At 41.5% G+C, this 24,170-nt stretch overlaps 1 long non-coding RNA gene across 2 annotated transcripts; it reads left to right on the forward strand.

Annotated features, from left to right (window-relative positions):
- Positions 1-205: 205 nt before the first annotated feature.
- LOC148644524 (uncharacterized) lies at positions 206-23,233 on the forward strand. Of its 2 annotated transcripts, none has more exons than XR_015928627.1 (4): positions 206-300; positions 778-823; positions 4,986-5,056; positions 21,250-23,233. It is a non-coding gene; the product is annotated as an uncharacterized LOC148644524 (long non-coding RNA). The 2 variants fall into 2 exon arrangements; XR_015928626.1 differs by lacking the exon at positions 21,250-23,233 and adding an exon at positions 16,413-18,208.
- The last annotated feature ends 937 nt before the right edge of the window (positions 23,234-24,170 follow it).

Here is a 24,170-nt window from a genome sequence, read left to right on the forward strand (position 1 = left end):
TAGGCAGCACTTTGATTACATGGAGCCCAATTATTCAGAGACGGACTTTCTTTAATAGGTAGAGTATGAGTCATGCATTTGAACGTTTTTTCTACAATTTGGAATCACCAGTTATTACCCACTTTAATCCCCACCCGGTGTGGCATTTCTAATTGTTAATCAGTGCCCACGCAGCGCTCCTCTAACACTCGCCTGTCAGGCCAGTTCATCATGTGACGTGATACACTACAGGCTCCACGCTGTCTGGGGGCAGAGATGGCACCAGCTGGAGGACGGTCCCCTCTCTCTGCGAGCTTACAGGTGCCTCTCAGGTGCCAGACACCATTACTGCACACAAGAAACCTCTTCCAGGTCACACCCTCTCTTGATGATGCCCATCACAGCACGCCAAGGACTTGCTCAGAGCTTGAACCAGCAACAGCTGGACGATAGACGATAGGGATCGGCTACTGTAGCACTCCGAGTGACGATTGCATTTCTAAACGTGATTCTTGGGTGATATTACTCACCAATACACCTCAATGTAATCTGATGACTTTCCTGTTGGAGATGAGCTATTTCGACCTGGGCCAGATGCATAAACAGAATGATTGTCTACTGAGTGCGTCCTAATTTCATCAAATCAAGCTACCAAGTGTTTGAAACGAATGGGTTAATTTCAGGGTTATCCTCTGTTTCCCAGAGTTCTTCTTGTCAACTTTATTGGAAATGAAAATCACTTCTTGTTCAAGCTATTTGCCATGTGAGTTTATATTTTTCTAAATCATTTTTCCCCAGCTGGAGGCTAATTGAATGGGACCCAAGAGACATGTATCTCCTCTCGGTAAGTACACTGTGTGCTTCAGGAGGGTGAATCAAATCAAGTACTCCCTATGACTTTCAGAGGCCTTCCACTGCTCCCTCTTAAAAAGCCTGCTAATCACAGTGTGCTTCCATCTAATTGGCATGCTTGCATGTTTATTTTATTTATTTTACTTTATTCCAGGCTAATCCTGCTTCTAAAAAGGCAAATAAGTGGGTGGGAGTTTGCCGGAGTGTAATAGTTTTTCGCCGAATTCTTAATGTTTCCATCTAGGAGAGAAATTGCAATTTGAGATGCTAAACGCTAGATTAATATAAGACCTGTAACTTTCCCTTTGCGTTATTTTTGAAGGGCTGAATTGCAAATGACACTGGATTCAGGGTATCGGTGGCTGAAACAGGCAAACAAATCCATATGGAATCACAAGCTTTTGGCAGTCAAAAAGCAGTCCTCAGTTTGGTCAAATACACACGAGCAACTTTTTTAACGTGCTTTTCTTTGTTTTCCTTAATAATTGATTAATCCAAGCAGTCTAGACGGTGCAATACTTAATGCTCCTCCTCAGCGAAATCTCCCCACACCCCCCCCCCCGCAGGGCTGTTTGATTACAGTGAAGATTTCCGAGGAAAGTATAATTAAACGCTTTTCTGCAAAAAGAATTCCCGTAGGAATTCATGCTGCTGCTCTTGTCAGTGTTTCAGCTGTGGGATTTATTTAGCAAGTTAAATGTCTCCATGCAAATCTCAATAATGTACCTTATCACAAATGCTGTACAGGCCTCTGCCCTGATAACACTGAACAGCGTCCTCCGGTTGCCTGTGTTGTGGGGATGTTAGCAGATGAGCTGAGTTGTGGCTAAAAGGCACAGGGCTGAAAGCCGAGGCCCACAGCTCAGGAGGGCATAATGCCTACCGAGACGTTAATTCCCTCCATGATCAAAGCGTCCCAGGCTAAGAAGTAATAAGAGAATCCACGTATTGACTCAGTAGGGGAGGTACGCAGGACTGTCGGCTTAGCTTTAATCTGAGCCACTCCAGCCTGTATTTCAGGGTTATCGTGTGTGTTATGGATGTATGCTGGTGTCACTGGGGTATAAACACATTCCCCAGTGTTTTAAGATTCAGTTAGTCCCTGTTTTTTGGAACGCCTACTGAGACTGGCTTCTGGATTGCCAGAACTCATGGGAAGGCAATACCAACAACAAAAAGGGCAAAGACTGTACACACAGTGAACAGGCAAGGACTGCAAATCTTTGTGAAATAACTTTACAGACTACTGGATCATAACTAAAGCACATACTGTATTATATCAACATTTTAAATGTTACATTGTTGAGATTTCTCTAGTACCAGTATAAAAACTATAGAGCTATACAGCTGGAGAGGGTTCTAATATATGTGCATGTAGCTAATTTGTGATTATTTACACACCACAAGAGCGCACTAAAATTTCAGTAACTTAGCTGAAGTGATTACATGGACTGTGAATGATGGTGTGCATTTTGAAATAGGTTAACTTGTTTGTAAAAGAATCACGTAAAACGTTCGAATAAAAGAACAACTGCCGAATTGCAGTTCTTTTCCAAATTAGATGTGAATGACCAAAGTTCTTCTTATAGACATGTGCTGCATTGAATATATTAATACAGAAAAGTTACATCCCACATACTGTATGCGATGATAAATGATGACTACAAAAAGTGAAAAATGCACTCACGAAACACTGGTCTTTTTGCTGAATATCAAGTAAGATACTTAGTGAAATTTTAGTATGTGACCTATACCACAGATTTATGGAAGGTTATTGTTGCATAGAAATATCAGTATCTCAGAAATAAAGGTTTTTTTATATTTTAGGTAGTTACAGATCTGATAGCACAAAGGGGAAAATCTCCCCAAGACTCACTGCTATTAAGGGAACGAACACTTGGCACATTATATTGTCTAAATAAAGATCAGTAATGTAAGTTAAAGCAAACCTGTTGAGCCCATTGGACAAAAGGAATGACCTGTTTGGTTTTGATTCCATGACTCATGACATTTGGCTCTCACTGTCTGTCACCTCAGACAAGGCTCTCGTCAAAGAAAGGCAACACTGTTTGTGTAGGATGACAGCACAAGTTTTCTTTTTCTTTCTCCTCCTTTGCTGTGAGCTCCGCGCAGCTGTAAAAACTTCTCCTGGAGGACTTCCCAATGGGAATGACTCACCCAGGTGAATAATTAATGCTCTGGAAAGGTAGAACATCTCATTCCAGTCCGTACTTTGGATGGAAATCAAAGAACCAAACAGCAAACAGTAGCCAGCAGACCACTCCAGGGCTTCACTGAGAAACACCAGCATTAGCCTAGATAAGAACATATAACTTGTAACATCAGTGAAGGGAGGGGAGAGTATTTATTAGAGAAATAGAGGGTGTGTTAAGTGGCTCATTGTATTGGAAAAGTCATATATTTGTCAGACAAGCCCTTTTGAAGAAACCAATAAGGTCTTTTATAGCTCTGGAAAGTAGCTGTAAGTGATCCTCATGAGAATGTGTGTGTGTCAGGTGGGGGGTAGTGAGTACTCTTTCCAACAGGGCAATGGTATTTCAAACTACTAATAAAAACATTGTAACACTTGTAACGTATAAAGAACAGGTAATGGTATTCAAATACCATTCTTGTGTGTAGCCTAATTGTTAGCATAACAACACACTGCTTTTGATTATATATTAAATGTAGAGCAAAGCCTATAATTATGATTTTAAGAACACTAAAAAGTGTGAAAAATGCAAGACTTTTCTGCTCATTTGAAATAGAGCAGAAAGCAGCTGCTGGTAGCTTTTGGCTTCTATGACACAGCTTTGGTAATTAGTTCAATTAAGGAATAAAGAATTCTTGGGGCAGGAGACGGAAGCAAAGATTAGGGCTCTGAACTCCTAACTGGAAGGTTGTGGGTTCAAACCTCCAGGTGAAACATTCCCGTTGTACCCTTGAGCAAGGTACTTCACCCTCATTGTTTCAGTCAAAAACCCAGCTTTAGGAATATGTGCAAATGTACAGTAAGTCGCTTCAAATAAAAGTCTCAGCCACATACACATAGAAAAACAATGCCTCCCGAGAAAGAACACAGTGATAAAGCAATAAACCTCACAAATAAACCTCAAGGACTTCCACAGTCCCTGTAAGAATGCAGGAAACTCCTAACAGCTGTGACCTATTTAGTTTCTATGTGAGGAGATCCAGCCATCATATCACCAGCTCTGACTCCCTGTCACCAAGCCAGGGAAATTTGTGAGGTGTTTAGAGTGACCTCTGACCTGGCAGTGCATTACCAAAGTGGTGTTGACAAAGTCTTTAAAGTAGGAGCAGCTCATAAGGTGCCATCTCCTGAGTCCTTACTGTTAGATTACAAGTTTCTGGGCTTCTCACTGCCAGTGCCCAGTTCCTACTTTTTGTAACACTCCAAACTCATACATATTAGGATTGGCGCTTGTAGTTCTTCAAAATTCTTTTTTTATTCCCTTTTAGATTCTTTGCCTCTAGCCTTTTATTTTTTTGTTTAATGTCAATTTAAACCAGTGGCAATCAGTGATATCAGAGTGGTGTCAGATTACTTTCTAGCTTTTTTTTAATTAAACGATTTGCCAAAAACCAAAGCAACATGCCCCCTGTTGTTTAGGCGGCAGTATTGCTATACTATACTAGTATTGCTATCGATAGCGGGTCTCCTAGAATTATTTTTTTAATCTCAACGGTTGTTTTAAGGAGCTCAGCGCTGGCCTTTGAAGAGGTAAACTGAGTGGGTGGTGCTGAGTTCTGTGTTGTGCAGAAAATTCAGGCTTTTGATTAATTAGATAGCATAATTCCATCTGCAAAGATGGAGGAAGCCTAAAATCACTGTACATGTTAAATATGGTTTTTATGGTCCCAACATCCTCGTCTTACAGCCAGCTGGTCAGCCTCCACCAAGCAGGCTTGAGCTTCAATAAATTTTCCTAAATGCATTTAATTATTGTGTGTTTATTGTGTGTTGCACTTCCTTATGAATTTGAAGATATATCCAGTCTGCTAACGGTAATATGTGTCAATATTTTGCCAAATAAAAAATGTTTCATGATGAAACTTCCATATTTAATAACTGTAACCAATGACTTCTGTCCGTGGTCTTGATTGTTTCCCACTCATTCATTTTGGTGTGGTAGGGAACATGTCAAAATCCTATGCCCAGAGAACGTCAGATAGAGTTCGCAGAAATGCTCAGTGGACACCCCAGGTAGGATAAGGACCAGCATTTACACACTACTTACAGAATTTTTCATCTCAGGGTTGGATTTTGGGGCCCAAGTCAGGTTTAAGACAAGTGGTTTCTTCATCCTATCTGAATTTTTTTTCCCAAACTACGTGGGGCCTGGATAAATAGTGTGACCTTGCATTCATGGTAATAACGGAATGTATGTTAATTCTATTTGCTGCTACTTGGTTTTTTAAAAAAAACATACATTTTGCTACAAGCTCTTTTTTCCCGTATTTTCGTATTTAAGTTATGTACAATATCATTACCTAGAAAGAGGACACTCCAAAAAAACGAAAACATTGGGTTCTGTGTGAAATGGCTAAGCTTTTTTGAAAAACTCAGGTTTGCACATTGGTCCACAGACCAAAAGCATTCTGCTTCAGAGGGCTATAGCTTTGACTATGTTGCACTTCATCCGATGAAGAGACTCCGCCTGTCTTTCTCCTCCTTGTGTTTGATGCTGTTTGAAGGGTTGGCTTGGGGAAATCGGTGTGTTTTAAGTGAAACTGACACCTTTACCAAACAAAGAGTGTGCTATCTGTCACAACATCCTGGCAGGAAAGATTTAGTGTTGCTCTTTCTCTCAATGAGTTTCAATTTGACTGTCTCTACAGTACACGTCTCCTCAAACACAGTTTATTTACCTCCTGTTTCAGCGAAGAACAGGGGCAGAGATACCCTGGGGGTGAGGGGAGGAGAAGGGATGTCACTGCTTACCCATGCTAAACCAGTGTTTACAAACTCAGGCCGGCCTGCCCCAGCACAGGAAACAGGGAGATGTCATGAATCGGCTGTGCAAACAAAAGAAATCCCTGTCCCGCACAAAACCAGGAGAAACGAGGCACTGAAATACAAGTCAAAAGTTAAAACTCTGTCATGCAAAAGGTATACATTAGAACATAAAGTCGTAAGAAAGGTTACACATGAGAGGGTCCATTAGACCCTTCTAGCCTATTCTTGAATTAGTAGTTAATTGATGCCAGGATCTCATCCAGCTGTTTCTTGAAAAACACCAGACTATCAGCTTCACCAATATGGCTGGTGTAGCTTGTTCCACACCGCCACAACCCTTGATACATCAGCCTCTTATATGTTTCCATCTCTCTGGCTGATAGCATTGATACAGTGTCGTACACTCGCCTTCCCTTAAAACATTTCCCACTATTCCAAATCCTTCCAAACAGAAAAACAAATGTAAACAGTTCCATTTTCACATAAAATGCATTCAACACATAAATGTCCCTTTAAATCCATAGCTGGAGCACTTGCTCCGTGTTTTGTTTCACATGTTAGATGCTGCAAGCCATTTTTAAATATGTCCTATGTGGACAGCTGAGTGAAAACTGGCAGGACTGCTCATTTAGCCTTATCAGCTTGCTTTATACAGAAGCCTTTACACTGACCTGCATGTATCGCGTGTGCAACATGCTTTAGATATGAGTCATGTTATCAGAGGCAAAAGGCACATACAGATTGCAGGCTTGGTCTGAGTTACGCCATTTCAAAAGCTGATCTGCTGAAGGTACAGCCACAAAAACAGCTGGATTAAAGTATTAAGGCCGTGTTTACAGTAGGATAGATGAAATGCAGTAATCTTTTAAATCAGCTTATGTTATGAAAGTGTACATGGTATAAAAGCTATGCATCAGTGAAGATAGGATAGGTTTGCTTAGTACAGTGACTCACTGTTCTATATGTGGTTAGCTATTTAATTACAGTGAGGATGAGGAATGCATATTGGAATAATAATCAGCAATAGTAGGACTGTAGTCATAATAGCAGTATTTGAATAGTAGTATCATTAGTGTTAGTATTGGTCAGCATCCTGCCTAAATAAATTTAAAAGTATTATCAACAAAATGATGATGAACAGAAGCTATGCCATGATTTTGTTTGATAGGGCTGCTTTCAGTGAGAATTTCCTCTACCCGCTCTGAATTGTTATTAATTCCGATTTCCAATTAGCAAACACAGAAACGAGGGCAGAGTAAATGTGAGCTTGCAGCTATTACGAAAAGAAAATCACAGAAGTTATTTGGACTTACTAACAGGTCCCTTTGGGCCTGCTCTGACAGAAAACAGCGCTGAGCCTTGTGAAACAGCCATTAGGGGTAAAAAGCGACAGAACACGTCAGTGCAGCTTGTTAGGACACCCCCCCCCTCCCTCGTTAGGAGATTTCTCACCCCCCAGTTCTGTTCCTTCCACTGCTTGCCTGTGGAAACTCCCAGTGCAGCCAGCTTGTAGGGAGTGGGCAACAGCTGTTTGGAAAGAAGCTACACTTAGTGGATCGTAAATAAACATACTGTCTACATGCATATTGTGCAAAGCAAACTGCAGTTTATACTATCATCAGAGAACAGGACTTCTCTGATGTTTCCACGAATGATTTAACACTTTTCGGATCCCCCCAGTTTTCCTCATTTGCAAGGTAGTAAACACCAGCACAAAAAATCCTGGACCAGTGCCACAGAATATTGGATTTTTGGACATCGCTGATACCGTTTTGAACATGTTCTGCTGAAGCTGATCGATCCTTCTAAGTGTGGACAAGAGCACTGGGCTGTTTCATTCCTGCTTCAACAGATTGATTCCTGAATTGCCGCAACTGTGGAGCACAAACTCATTTACACCATTATCCCAGCCTGTTGTATTTAACAGAGCTTGATCAATTGATGTGCTCGGTCAATTGATTAACTGATTGATTGATTTATCGATGGGCCCTCTTGAACTGAAATGACTTTTACATAAGGGATCCTGGAAGAGGGACATAATAAATCGGTTTTGATGCAGATCATGTGCGCACCAGGGACTGAGTGGAGAGGGAGGGGAGGAAAACACAAGGGTAACAATACACTGACATTTCAATCGAGTTGAAAGTGATTGCCTGTACGAGTCAATTATGTAAGCAGATTACGTTTAGAAATCCTTGAGATTGGCAGGGTGACATAACAGCCATGGGTGAGAATGAAGCTGTCAGGGCAGATGCTGGGACAGAGTGAGTCTTGGGTTGAAAGAGGGAGCTAGGACCACATCTGGTAAATTACAAGGAGGATGAAGAGAAATTTTAAGGATTAACCCCTTCCTCCAGGAAGAGGCAATACAAAGAGATCTACGGAATCTTCACCTCAGGGTTGTCTTCAATAAAGCAGCATTTCAATAGAAGGACAAATAGCACGCAAGTACGTTTTTTTTATACATACCTTTACAAAATGTTAATGACAAGGAAAAGAAAAGATCCTCAGGAGTTTTCAGACAAAGCCTTCAGAATCTTTAAAGTCTTCTTAACAAGCAGTTTTTTCTGCAATTAAAGATGTTTATTCTATTTCTTTCACAGGATTTGCCCTTGTCCTTGGATTTTCAGTCATAGGTCAAAACAGAACCTTAGAAACACAACCACACAAAGAGAATACTTATATGTATACTTGTATATGTGTATACTTATACACACAATAGCTGGGGAACCAGCTGGTATATTAATGGCTTACAACACCAGAGCATCAAGGAAAAGCCAAGCATGTTGAGAAGCAGAGAAACAAGCTACTGTAGTTTCTGTGCTGATCTGCGACTATGTGGCCTGGTGCATCTCTCTGTCAGGGTGAGGAGAGAAGAGAAACCAATCAAAGAGCTAATATCATGACACTCCTTTGTGTAATCCAGATGCTGAAATGAGGGAACAGCGAGCTTAGACAAAATATCCAAATTATTATAGATGCACAGGCAAGCCACATAAAAAAAGCTCTTGTCTCTCAATAGAAAGGCCTGGGAGCTTATAGCATTCCATCGCTCATATACTATTTTCAAATGTGTCCTGAAGTATAAACTCAACAAGATCTCCAAAGCATCACTGTGTTATTTTATACTTCTTCCTTTTTTAAGGAAAAAGAAAACACCAACATCCCAATCAGTAATTGAGATATTCCAGGAACCCTTATGCATAATGAGAAGATATATCATTCTTTAACCTGGGGAAAGACATTGTCATAAAGAACCGAAGCATTCCATCTGTAGTGTTCTACTATATGTTCTGTATAAAATGATGGAAATACATTGCTTGCCAGGATAGGTTCCGACTCCCAGGCCACCCTGAACTGGATGAAGTGGGGAGAAGATGGAGAGCTGGATGTTAGTGAAAAGGGGAATCAAACTACCTTGGATTGTTCAATCAAATTTTGATTTGAAAATTTAATCCAAAAAATCCTCTGACACATCCCTCCCTTTCCTAAACAGAAAGACAGTAGCCAAGTTGCTTTCTGTGAATCATTTAGTGGCCAGGTTCTGTTATTCTTCTCTCAAATTGCAACCTAAGAGAACCATCTGTCATATACAAATGTGGTGTGCAGCACAGCACGAACAGTGGCTTCCACTAAGTAAAGAACTGGGCTTGGTTTAGCACCTCCATACACTCTCTGAGCCCTCTATTCGCTGGACTGACTGGCTTTCCTATAGAGCTTAAAAGCCAATTCAACAGTCCAGTGAACACAAAGCGAGAGCTGTTCCATCTTTATACAAAGGCATAATAACAAAGAAATATCAATATCATACAAACAATTTCTTTTGTTTCCCCCCATACATGAAACTGAATGACCCCTTGACAAGCAAGAGGGTTGGAAACCAGCAAACGTAAATGAAAGGCTTGAACAAGGCTGCAGGCTGGCAGAGCTTCCAATATACAAAGAGGAATGCCGGGAGCCCTCACCCTCCAATACTGTAGAGAGAAAAAAAAGCCGGAAGACTGAGAGAAACATTGTGAAACCAGGAGCCTTGTTACTGTGTCTGACCATCCTGTAACAGAAATAAACTTCCCTCCCACACACAAACTGACTTCTATAAACACGGAGATTAAAATATGGAAAAAGCCACAGGAAATATGACAATCTCTCAGTCATTTGATACTGTTTCCAAAGAGCGCTGATCCCTCTCTCTCAGTATGAGTACAGGCTGTGTGTGTGTCTGTGCAGGGAGAGGGCAATGCTGGGGAGGGAACTGGCGAGGAGGGGCTGGCATTTGTATAAATGGAAAAACATACCCATGCTGCAAAAATAAAGCCTAATCGACACCAGCTGTCTGAAAAGTACACAGAGAAAGAGACAGCTTTAATTAAGTCAGGCATCGGATTTAAAGAGACAGTGGGACACATTGTTTTTTTGTCTCATAGCCTCTGGATACTGCAGGAGCATCAAATGCAGAAAATACATTTTTTTTAAGTAGGACAGGGACAGGACTGTTTTCTCTGACTCTGGTTTTTATTTAATGACCTGCCAAAAATCCACTGGGGGAAAAAAAAAAACTAATAATACTCGTCTCATTTTGACCAGCAAACACACGCATAAAACAGACAAGAGATTTCATTTACGTGCAAAGTCACTTCTGCTGCATGCTTGGCTATGTGAACTTGAATTACATAGACAACATAAGTGGCTTCAGAAACCTCAGACACACAAATATTTATAAGAGGGATTTTGGAAAACTACAGGATGTATGTATTTCTTCCAAATCTATGATTGAATAAAAATAATAAGAAACCAAAAACGACTATTGTTACACCAACAACCACAATATTGATTACTACCCAATTACTGCTGCTACTAATATAATATAATATTATATAAAGCATAATATTACTGATGCTTCTCATTCTATTAATGATCATCATGTAAGTATTTCTTTAGAGGCAGTTGGATACTGATGGATTTGCCAATAAATTCAAAGTTGGTAATACATTACTAGGTTTTCTAGCAATGACACCAAGTTTTTCCAAATAATTGCAGCTTTATAGGCACAGTTTAAGAGCACTAAATTTGCTGCATTGTCGCAGTAATATTTTTAGTACTATAATAAAACGAAAGAGAATACTTTCAGCCATCTGTTAAAATATTGCAAAAGGTGTGTGGTTTACATTCGGACCATAGGTTTCATCCCTGATTTGAGTAATATCTTTATTTCAAAACATTTTTATTTCTTGTCGTAGTCTGCCTTTGAAAAACCAAGCATAAATATATTGTGAGAGGTAAGAAAAGGCCAGCAAACAAGTATTGGAACAAAGACCATTTGTATTTCTGATGCCCCATAGCCTATTGAAGCAAGCATTGATTTGGAATTGGAAGGCTGTGAAGATACGGGAGTCATGATTTATTGCAACACCTTGTTTCAGAACTAGCACTGGTCGATCGGCAACATTTTTCCAATTCTGCCTGTGTGGCATATGCGAGGAATCCACATTTCTGGGATGGAAGAATAAAAATAACTCTTTGTGACCAATAAAGATGACAAAGAGCAAAAAAAAAAAATGGTTCTTATCATGTCTGGCCTCTAATCTGTAACTGACCTAAAGCTCACTCCCAGTGTGAGGGCACCACAGTGAGTGCTTGCAGTTGTTGAGAAAGTTACAGACCCGGCCTGCAGTCCTGTGTTCAGACGCCCTGTAATTATCCCTAAAGGTAGCAGACAGAGCACAGCGGGCAGAGTCGAGCCATGCTTATCCAGACGGGCACCTACCCACCAGAGACCAGCTCGCCAGGTGGGCAGGACCTGGCAGACGCTGTGGCACATGGGATTCATTAAAGCTCATTTGGATGTCTGAGTCAAGTTTAACAGATAACAATCAGGCCTTTAAAAAAAAAAAACCCCAAACAAAGCAAAACAAAAATTCCTCTTGGTCAGAATCGCTTTGATGTGCAGGTTCCGTTCCAAATTCAGCAATGCCTGTGAGGGCGGCCTGCCCTACTTGGAAATCTGCTGTCACAGGAAATTATCTTCACCGGTACAGAAATACAAAACACGGTAGTATTTGTAGAGCGCTGTTGAATCTCTCTGGACACAACAGCACTGTCACTTGGGGTAACGGTGGGAAACAGGCGAGGATCCAGACGGTTGGTGTGATGGCTACACACTTACGCACAAATGTGTATCTAATAAAGCCTATGGTACATATGAACATCTAGGTATTTGTCATGGGTTGTTACTCGATAAGTGGTAGGTGTATAATAATAATGTATAATGTTTCTTTATTAGCCCTATACAATTTCTTGCATTAGGAATTCGTCTTTTCGCATACCCCAGCTTTTCTCCAAGGAGACACAGACACACAGACAGGGAGAGAAGCTTGGGGTCAGAGCGCAGGGTCTGCCATTGTACGGCGCCCCTGGAGCAGTTAGGGTTAAGGGCCTTGCTCAGGGGCCCAACGGAGTAGGATTCCTCTGCCGGCCGCGGGATTTGAACCGGCAACCTTCCAGTCACAGACGCAGATCCTTAGCCACAGAGCCACCGCTCCGCCCAGGTGGCACAACAGCGAGTCTGCTATTAACTAACCCTAAAAAATAATAATAATTGCTTACACTTATATAGCGCTTTTCTGGACACTCCATTCAAAGTGCTTTACAGGTAATGGGGACTTTCCTCCACCACCACCAATCTGTAGCCCCAGTTAGATGATGCGATGGCAGCCATAGTGCACCAGAACGCTCACCACACATCAGCTATCAGTGGGAAAGAGAGCAGAGTAATGAAGCCAATTCATAGATGGGGATTATTAGGAGGCCATGATTGGTAAAGGCCAATAGGAAATTTGGCCAGGACGCCGGGGTTACACCCCTACTCTTCTCAAGGAACACCCTGGGATTTTATAATGACCACTGAGAGTCAGGCTTTTTACAATATAGTGTCCCCGTCACTATACTGGGGCATTAGGACTCACACAGATCACAGGGTGAGCGCCCCCTACTAGTCCCACTAACACCTCTTCCAGCAGCAGCCTAAGCTTTCCCAGGAGGTCTCTCATCCAGGTACTGGCCAGGCTCACACCTGCTGAGCTTCAGTGGGTTGCCAATTGTGAGTTGCAGGGTGATATGGCTGCTAGCTTAAATAAGAGCAATAAAAGGGGTTTGAACCTGAGGGACACAGCCCTGGGACTTACTGGGACAACTCCAGATGAATTATGGAAACGTGGGAACCTATTCTGAATATATTGCATTCTTATTTAAAAACCAAAATGAATCATCCACATTACTTTCAATTCCTATTAAATAAATGAACTGAGGAAAAACCATACACTTCACATAAAGCACATAAAAGCAGTTTTGGAATTAAAAATAAAAACCAAAACATGTTAACTGCTGTTTAGAAATCCAGCCATCTTCAAAGCACACCTTGTAATTCCTTTGATACTCAAACTGGAGGTCGATACAAAACCATGCTCCTATTAGGAACTCTTCGCTGCATGGTCTGTTTATTTAATTAAACATGGAGTTCTGAGAAAAAAAAATTAAGGAAGGTAATCAAAACAAACATTTGTTAACATGTTGCAGAGAAAGTGCCTGGACAAAACAATCCATCTAAGATGTTATTCCCCTTGAATGTTGACCCAGGGGGGCCTTTTTAAGTGTTCTGCAAGAGGTAGGGAATTATTTGCTGCTTAAATTGACCTTTGTTTCTGCAACGCACTTGTCTCTTGATACAGCACTCCGACTCTAAAATTATCGCGACTAAAATGCTACCAGGGGCTGATGTAAAAATAACATCACTAACAGGGCTCTCAAGCGCTGTGCAACAAGCATCTTGCCTACCCATCAGTGAGAGTTTGGCATGGCCGAGGTGAGTTTGACTCGACAGCAATCTTATTTATGACACGTTGAGTCCAGGGACAGCCAGAGAAGGACATATCCCTGAAGATTACATACTGTGAAGTGCACCCCACTCCCCACTTTAATTAATAACAGTAAACACAGGCACTCTAATGTGGGAAGATGAGTGAGAATGGAGGAGATGCGAACACAGACAGTGGTCTGAAAGCCAATAAGAGACGGGCCAAGCTTAACAGCCATCCTAGATGTTCTTTGAACTCCTTGTATTGTTTTTGCGGCGGGTTTTTCCTCCTCCTTTTTAAATATTGAACAATATTATACTACTGTGTCTGGATTCTCCAATTTCTCGTACAAATCTCTGCCTCAGGGCTACTAAATAATTGCCTTGATTTCACTGACGGAGAGCCAATCAACTTTCTATTCTCTCCCCTTTGCTATTGCTATGTCTGCTGGCTTCAGGCCCTAACGTGTCTTTCTAATCGCTTCAAGAATCTTGCTTGCAGATCACATGAAAGGCACGAAATACTGTTTTAACCCCTGATCCGCCAAACTGGTAGACATGAAGGTGTCTGTTTCAGTACCATAAGCATGTGGACTTTTCCTCAGTGCACTCAGAATACACCAGAAATGGGGGGAAATTGCAGGAAAAAAGAGGCAAGTTTAAATGACTAGCCCCACTTACGTTTTAGTTTTGATGGAACTAATTCAGCATCTGGTGGAGAGTCTATAGAGAGATCCACAGATAAAAAGAACCAAGACACCTTCTGCCTTTATGCATGTCTTTGAGTAATGTATCACCATTTTCCATTCTGAACTTTTATTTTACTTTGCAGAGAACCTTATAACAGCAATATCCTGCTAAGGTGGATGCTGCACACTGCTGGAGGTGGAGGGGAGTCCCCATTACCTGTAATACACACATAGTGAATTCTGGAAATTAAAACATCAGACTTCTTGCATAAATAACACTGGTTTATGAATTGAAATCAACACAAGAAGACAAATAGCAGTAATCCCCCTGACAGCTAAAGTAGAATATTTTTTGTTTTGTGATAAATATTAACCATCACTGTCTATCTGAGATCCAAATATTTTTGCAATATTTCAGCTCCTGTGCTTGAGGCAAAGCTTAATGACTACAAAGCTACACTCCTTCACTGGAGCCTAAGTTATGTATGGACAGCCAAAATAAAAGTCATGTAACGTCAGCTATCCCATTACTGCTTCTAATTCTTCTCCTGCCCAGTGCAACAGGTTCAATTATATGACCTTTAAGAAGTATACAGTTTTTGTTCACATTGCCTAAAGTGCCTGACACTTTGTTCTCCCACACTTTCAATATTGCCTTTCCACCTCCTCCTGTCCTGGAAAAATACATGTAGCTCTGATAACTATGGTAAGCAGTCCTACAGATGTTCTCTATTTTATATTTTAGTGTGACCAGAGCCAAATACAATACATTATAGCAGGTGCAATCTAACCAGAAAATTGTTTAGCACTGTCACAGCTGTCTGAGATTAGCATGCTTTTTCACAAGTCCTACATGGAAACCATATGTTTATGTAGAAGATAAATGTGGAGGAGCTTTACCCTATAAAAACATTCAGTAAAAGATGGACAGCCAGGAAGGAAGCTCTGAGGACCTGTCTGTTCTTGGCTTCCCTTGCTAGAGAGATTGATCCAATCGTACTCAAAAGACAGGGCACTATTTAATTAACTCGATTCAATTCAATTCCGTTTTACTTTTCCAAAGGGAAAGCTCTCGAGATTATATAATCTCATTCATAACAAGGCTTTCTCTAGAACATAGGAGCAGCAACAACATTCAAACGCTTCAAGTGTAAAAAGGAATCACAAGCACAAACTGTTATCATTTCCTGGGAATCAAGTCAGCCCCCGTTCAGTTAAGAGGCAATAACAGTATAAGGAGAAATAAACATAAAAATAAATTTGTTTGCCAAGCAATCTTGGTGGTAAAATAAAAGTTAACAGCCTTTAGCATCTTAGAAGTGCATTCCTTGATACAGATGGAGGTTTTCTATAATTTCTGTGCAGCACTATAATTAAATCCGACACACGTCTATATATCTTAAACAATTTTTGTTAAACACTCAGTAATAACTATAAACAGTAAATCTGCATTCCCCTCATTTGTGCTGTATTCCTCTTAGCAGAAAACTCATTCACAAGCAGAAGCACCTGTACAGAGAGTCATTCAATGATAAAAACTGCAAATATTCTCACAGAGAAGACACAGCAACTCGTTCCACAGAGTAACAGCCAATCAAGCATAAAAAAACTTGATAGAATATGCATGAGTGGAGGGCACCTTGGTGTGCTCTCCTTCACAGTCTCTCTCTCACCCTCCCCTCCATGATAATGTCAGAGCAGAGGGTTTCATCAGAAACATGAGAGAAATGTCTGCTAACATTACAGTTCTCAGCACAGAGAACTCTGGGATCAATCACACTCTGCCCTTCTAAAAATTGAATAAACACTTACTGTATGAATTTCTTTTAAAGCCACAGATAAGAAGACCACGTTGGACAATTGGGATTGTAACTGTATTTATATGCTCTTCAGCTCTGCCCAACTGTTTTCTTCAGTATGAAGAATATCCCACTGACAAACAGCCTGTAAAAACACAGGCTTTAAAGGCACCTTTTCTCAATGTTTCTAAAATAAGTCCTTATAAAGAAAGAAAACTATCCTGACCATGTTCAACTAAGACAGGAAAACAATTTTTCTGTTTCAGAATTGGATTGAAGTCAACCGAACTGAAGATACTTCTTATGGAACAACAGAAAAGCCACTGGAGAGAAGAGGCTATTCAGCTTCATGAGGCCCATCAGATACTCTACCACTGGCAGAGGGAAGAAGGACAAAATCCCTTTTAAACTCCTCAGGGCAGGGAGCTAATTAACCTTCACCTGTATGTCCTCTGGAGGAGTGAAAAAAACAGCAGCTCGCAAAACCCCCCGGCACCCTGAACATGCACACTCCACACAAACAGCTGCTCCACCTCAGAATTGAACCCAGGACTAAGGAGCTGTGATAGTCATAGTCAACATCAGGCCATCAGGTTACCCCAGGCCTTGCCTCAAATTTCTGCTTTCGTTTCGTATGAAAATAGAAGGGTACACGAATTGTAAGGTTTGGTGCTATCTTAGGTAGTAAGCGTTTTGTGATCGATACAAATTTAGCTCCATACCTTGGTACATATATGTGTATATAGCAATTACTACAAAACGTATGTATAAGGGTATATCAAAAGCAAATTATTTCATCACTATCAATTCCCTACATTTTTACTTACAATGGGTTATGTGTTAAACTATACAATTCCATATCTAAAATCACACCACTCTTTGCAAAGAGATTCAATAATAAAAATTCATTAAATCCAAAAAGGACAATTTTACAGATTCAAAAGGCATAAAGAAACAGCACTTACCTCTCTGTGTACATACGCTAGGGGATTCGTCATCAATGTGGTCTGGTCTCAGACCTGATACCTGTTTTGTAGAATGTGTGAAATCAAATGAAGTTGATTTTAATAGCCTTTAATTTTTTTTACCACTGGCAACTAGAAATAAGGTTGGGATATACTTTCTGATGCATCATGCTATGTTCTACAATATAGTCACCTTTCAACAGTAACCATCCATCACGATTTAGCTGTTGATTCCTCATTAAGATCACAGTAGCATCCCTGAAGAACAGAGTGCAAGGCAGGACTATGGACAGGACAGAGGGAGTGCCTACGCACACACAGGGGGAGTTTAGAAACATCCATCGGCCCAAACCCGAATGCCGTTGGGAGACAGTGGAGGTAGGGGAGCATGCAAACAAAACAATGCACCCCAGGCATGTACAAACCCAGAATCTAGAACTGTCAGGCAGGAGCGCTGACATCTAATCCCCCACCCGTGGGATCTGTCACTCAGCAAAACCTGTAGATGTGTGTATTTTACCTGTATATGTAACTGTAAAGCTATATATAATTGTATATGTACCTGCATTTACAGTATATCTACTGTATATAGAACTGTAACTTTTATTTTGTAATTTAAGCTAAATACATATAACTGTATATGTACATGTATAAATAACCATATTTATGTCTGTAGAGAACCAGAGGCTGATGACAAAGAACTGGGTAGAGATACACCTTGTTACAGGCTGGTTCAACATAGTGCTCTCAGTTATTCGTCTTTCTAAAGTGCAGGGAGGAAATCTGACATTTTTTATTAGAAGGAATTTCAAGCTTCATATTTGGAGATGTCATGGCAGTTGAGGACTAATCTCCCTACGGCTTGAAATATGTTAATTACATTGTATTACCCATGAAGAGCTGCTGGACGTTGAATAATTTACTGGAATTTATTATTCAATCAAACTGAACCAGAATAAGAAGATAATGTGCTGTTTTTTTAGAGACACTTCTAAAACCATTTGTGTTTCACTGTAGACAGGAACTGGTTGGGGGCTACAATGTTTTCTTAATAGGGATAAAATAAACATCTCCACAGAATTTAAAAAAGTGAAAAACGTTTCCTAACACTTTAGATTTTGTCAGCCCATGACTGGATTTCTTATATTTAGGATTCCAAAGCATCAGGTTGTCATTTTGCAGGTGTGAAAATAAGTAGCAGGAAAGGGCTGTTTATTCTAGAAAGCAGTCATGGAAAGAAGATTCAGACATACTAAAGACTGTACAGCTGAAGGCAAGAAGCTGTTGTTTACAAGCTAATATTCTGTCTCTTTGGAAAGAATACTCCCAGTCTTCTTTTACCCAGATCAGATACTCTAATGTGGTCTTGAAGCCCTGCTCAAAAGATAGGATTTTTTTATCATAACACACCCTATCTCTGCCACAAGCAGGGAAATATCTATGACTGAGGCACCAGCAACCCACATCTATTGACCTTGTTCTCTTGCTTGGTCCCTGTCCAAAGTGGCTGTGTGAAATAGGAAAAATGTTCATTTGCAACAGACGTCGAAGCAAAGTGGAAAGCTTTTCACTGCTAAATTTCACATTCGTGGTACAGATCTGTTTTGAGGCTCTCCTTTGACTGGCACATGGTATATGGGACAGGCTGTGCGCCTGTTTTTCGACAGGGCTGAAAGGCAGGGCTCCAGGAAACTCAGATGCGTCTCAGCACTTTCGAGTTGTGACATAATAAGAGGAGGTGGGGAGTCAGGTGACAGGCCTTGTAATTATCTCCATGTGGCCAGACACAGCGTCTTCTGGGGAACATCTGAAACCTTTCATCTAATTGGCTTCTTGCCATCATGTGACATTCTTCAGCGTGCCAGGCACTTTCAATCCCAGACAGACACCGCAGAGCCAAGAGAACAGCAGAGGCATGCCCATCTTTGTTCTCTGTCCTACGGACAAACTTACCTCAGGGTGTGGCAAACAAGGCACAATCGCAGCACCTCCCTGAATGCAAATCCCTTCAGCTCGGCCCAGAAGAAACAGCCGTAGCCTCTCAGATAATCACAGTTTAGATTTTTACAGAGGTCTGGGCATGAAATGAGCAAGCTTTAAAGGTTTATTTAAAGATCCTTGAGTTTGAAGCGCAACAGGGAGACAAAACTTTGAATACACAATTGGTGTTGTTGCTGCTCTTGTTTTCCAATTGAGAAACAGTAATGTACAAAAAGAAGGCATCATTGTGCCACAGGCAAACATTCTCTTACGTTGCCAACAAAAACAAGCACTGCATACCCTCAGGTTAAAAACCTAGACACCAGAATGACTTGAACTCTGAGGTGCCTTAGCTTTCCAAAGTCAAATCATGGATTTATAGTCCTTTAAGGTAGGTGGAATTTACTGTGCATTTAGGTAAATGTAGAGACTCGCTAGAAAATGAATGCAGTGTCCCCAATTACAATAATCTACAGCTGTCGTGCTAACCCGTCCTGCAGTGTTTAGCAAACAAGCAATGAAGTTGTAATTGGCTGTACTGAGGGAAAACGTACACACAAATACATTAGTAAAAGGGACATCTTGGATCTAAAGGTAGTCAAATCAATCTTTGTTCACAGCACAGAGATAGGTTTTTTTCCCCATTGCTTTCTAAATGCATCTCGCCAGCAAGTTCTTCCTGAGAGGCCAGTGCTGTCTGTGGAAGGCCTTATCCATTCAGTAAGCAACAGGCACTGAGCGGAAGATAATTCTTTTCTCTTCTATTAATGACACAGCATATGTCACAGAGACTGATGCAGAAATTGATGCAGAGGTGCAGGCCACTTCTGTGCATCATTTCACATCTTGAGTCATTACCAGACAAATCACCATCATTATCTGCAAATCCGTGGGCCCTGCTAACTTAGGAGTTCCATTTTCTGCAGCACTGCGGGCCAAATTGAGATGTAATGTGTTTGTGAAAGCTGCCTTTATCAAATTCTGCATTACTTAAATATTCAAAACAGAAAAAGGCTGCCAATGCAACCCTTCAGACAGAATGATGAATGAATTGGAAGCCAGAGCTCTTACATGCCACCTATTCCATTCCCATCTTTTTGTTTAGCCCCTCTGAAATGTAGTTTAAGGTTTTGCAAGGTCAAGAAAAAAAAATACAATATGCAGCATTGATCTCTATAGAGCTTTAGCACATCCAGTTATTTCAGGATTATCTAAAACTCAAATGCTCCCAAAACCAGTAACAAAAGAAAATGATGACAGGTAACTTTACACCTTTTTATTATAAATATTGCGTAAAAGGCCAGGCGCTTCACATAGCAGTGGAAAGGATGGCTGTAAGAAAGAAAAGGGCCATAGACTAAACTAATCCCTGTCAGTTTAAACAATGGATAAAGCCTGTCACAGGGTTTATATGTCTCCTTATCTATGTCTTTCATTCCTTATCTTGCTGCTGAACCTTCGACCGGTCACTGCTCTTTCTTCAGTCATTTGGACCCTGATGATTTCAGATGCGAGCAGTAGGGTGCCATAATGTTTAGCATTGCTTTCTCCCAGTTCTGGGGTCCAGGGTTCGATTGCGAACCGAGAGACCTTCAATGTGGAGGCTTTCTCCTGGCATTCAAAGACAAGCTGGCCAGGTTACGTTGTTGCAGTGCGCCTGAGCATGTCGGTATGTCCTACACGGGACTGGCAGCCCAGGCAGGGAGTCGGCCGGCCTTGTGACCACGGCTTCCAGGATAGACTCTGCGCTGCCACGGACTTGACCGTGAAAGAGCGACTATTCCGAACACCGATGAATGTCAAACACACAGCCCTGTAGGACTGTTCAAGAACTGGCCATACCTGTGGTGTGCGTTTCATGGTATATGCTTTCATACCACAGCACAGCATATGCGCAAATACCACCTCGTGTATTTGGCAGATAGTTACAAACCTCAGGAAAACGGTACCTGCCTGTAGGCAAAAAAACAGCAGAAAAAAACAAACAAACCACAGAACTAAACCAAACCAACCATGTTTTATAATACATGATTCACATGAAATATTCCTAAGACTTCCTGCATTGGTTTTAGACATCTACACTTACATACAGACAAACACGGCACAGATGCATTAGTAGAGAGGTATTTTTAAAGAATGCATGTTTTTTTTTTTCCAGTTGGACAGCACCCAAACCACTCTGCCTGCCAACCAGCGCAAGCAGCCTCTGAATTCTGTGCATCTTCCGTGAGGGCGCTGAGCCGAGTCATCTGAGGCCGCAGGACCGAACCCGTGACCTCGCAGCCTCCCCACCCCCCCACGCCGTCAGCGCTAACCACCCCCTTACCATTCTGTAAACAAAGGGAGCAGGGGAAGGGGGTCAGATGCATGACTTTCCCAGAGTCAGCAGATGAGGGCTGGAGCACGAGCGGAGATCTGGTTGCTCCGCTGCAGCCCCCTGGCACGGGAGCCAGGCAGATCTCAATTACTGGAGCGGCCCTCGCGTTTCATTCCGGTTGGCGTCGCGTCTCCTAGCCTCAGCTCTGCAATTCCCATTCCCAAGACCTCCTCCCGCAAAACCTTGCCACACACATACAGTACAATACACCCCCCCCCCACCCACCCACCCAGGCCACCCGCCCCCGCCTTTCTCGATTTAATCATGAAAAAGGGAAAAGTTGTGAAAGTTACACCCCAGACTCCAGGGCGCCGGTGCAGTAAGACAGAGAGAATGAATAACACAAGCGGAGAGTCAAGAAGGAATGGAGATGAGGAGGAGGGAGGAGAGAGCAGCCATGATCTCCGGCCTTTTTTCCCTTAGGAAGCGCAGAAAGGCACGGACTACCAGGACGCACTGCAGAACTCTCTGTGCTGGACATCTGATTCCCAATGACGGGAGTATTATAAGAATTCTAATAAGGGAAGGAGAGGCCTTCAGGGCAGCACGTCCGCTTCCACACAGTTAAATGGCGACGTGTATCGGCTTTGGAAGGGCCAGTGGGCACCTCTGGAAATCGACCCGGGTGGAAACCCGAATATCTGCACGGCCTGAGCCGAGAGAATGATGGAGTAAAGCCGATGAAGGCAATGGGAAAGGCAGGGAATGTTAAACTGAGTAAAGTGAGGTGGGGGAGGGGGATAGACTGAGAAACAGATTGTAATTAAGAGCAATATCTACTGCATCATAGATGTGACATCTCTATATTCAGTGTCATAGCATTTTTACATTTAATGAAAAGGCAGCACCGCAGCCTGGATTCTCTAAAAGATGGAGAAGGAGAATATGACAAGGCGACAGTTTACTTTACATTATGCCATTCTCAATCTGGATGTGTGCTTCAGCTGTTTATACTGCACACCTGTCGTTTCTTTGGGATCTCAACATATTTCGAAAAGAGACGCCAATCCCCCCCTAGCCACGAATGATAAATCAATCAAACCCTTTAACTGCGTCCATTTGTTAAATGGTAAGCATGTACTAAAGGTATGTAATAAACACTCACTTTGTTCACCAACTAAAAGATTATCTGCCTCCATTAGTGGAAAGAAAATATTGCAGCGGATTTTGTGCTGAGGTATATGGGTGATCCAAAGAAAGTTCAGTACGCCTGCAGAGAACTAAGTAAACCCTGTGGAGTGGAGTGGCGACGGTCTTATCTCTCTTGTACCATAACCTCCAGAAATCTTCTGGTCGTCTCTCCTCTAGCTCCAGCCCGCAGCGCCGGCGCTGACGGCACATGTGCTAATGATCAGATGTTCCAGACCTCCGGCATCAGTTTCCCAGCACCCCTGCTGAAGCGCAGAGCTCAGTCTGCAGCCAGCAGCCCCTGTGTTCCCACCATCTGGAGCTCACCTGAGGAACTTCACAGCTACTCAAGCTGTTGTTACATCAGCCGCCTCCCCAAACGCTTTAATTAGCTGCAGCAGATCACACTCAAAACCAAGAGATTTACTCGTATAACATGAATAAAGCTAGGGGCATACAATTCAGTTTATATCCCACAAACACAAATGCATAAAACTGTACAGAAGCAAAACAATGTTTACCCAGCTTGACCGAACAAAGATTCCTACAAGTTTATATGAAAACCAAAAGTGTTGCTATCTGTTGAAAAGTTAAATATCAATTTGAAGCTCTTATTAAAAAAAAAGTCCACATTAAATGTCAAATTGTATACTCTGTTAATCCATTTGCCTGAACTCTGGAAAAAGAAAGAGCTTTAAAAATGTCACAGAGTGCTCTATATTACTGGTTACAATAGCCTGGTCTGTTATTAGGCCTGAGCACACCCTGTATTGAAATCTGTTTAAAGAACAGCAGCATGGTCTTCTCTTTGTTTGCAGATTATGGCCATTGCGTGCCATTTTGCAATAAAAGCACCCCTAAGGATTCACAGAATAAACCACAAACTGACTCCTGAAGGGATAATTGCTTAATGCTTCCAGGTTCAAAGATCTCCATGCTTGGAAGTGCTTGGGGACTGCTTAGCCTTTTTAGTGCACTTTGTATTGTATTTACCCAAGTACAGTATGTCCTAGAACAGGGGTGGGCAACAAGTTTTTTAAGCCATTACATTGATCTCATGAAACCAGTAATGAGCTGATTGAACTGGAGTATTAAGAGCTGAGCTGGTCCTGCAAGGAGTGGATTGGACACCTCCGTCCTAGAATATGAATAATGTTTAAATTTAATTTTTGTTCTTATTGACAACTCTAACAAACATTCATTTCATTTGGAGGCACTATTTTAAGAATGTAGTGGGAGAAACAGACCGTATTTATAGCAGGGCCTGCAATTTTCTTCTTAAAAAAAGAGTGGACCCAGACAATGAAATTGTCTGTGTATCGGAAGAGAGTATATGTTTTTTTAAGAACTAAATACTTGTTAAAAAATGCAGGGCAAGAAGCTGAGTTTTTTTATACCCAATTCCAGATTTCTGCCTATATACATAAATGTAACTGTTATAGCAGATCATTGAAACAAGATAAACATTTCAAACAAATGAACTGGAAGAAAACCACCAAGGTCTAAACCGATGCCGTTCTTGATGGTAGAAAAGCAGTGCTAATAGCTTATCTGGAACATTTCCTCTCATTCAT

The sequence above is a fragment of the Lepisosteus platostomus genome, chromosome 20 (genome assembly GCF_059453375.1).
Source record: "Lepisosteus platostomus isolate fLepPlt1 chromosome 20, fLepPlt1.hap1, whole genome shotgun sequence".
NCBI classification, from domain to species: domain Eukaryota; kingdom Metazoa; phylum Chordata; class Actinopteri; order Semionotiformes; family Lepisosteidae; genus Lepisosteus; species Lepisosteus platostomus.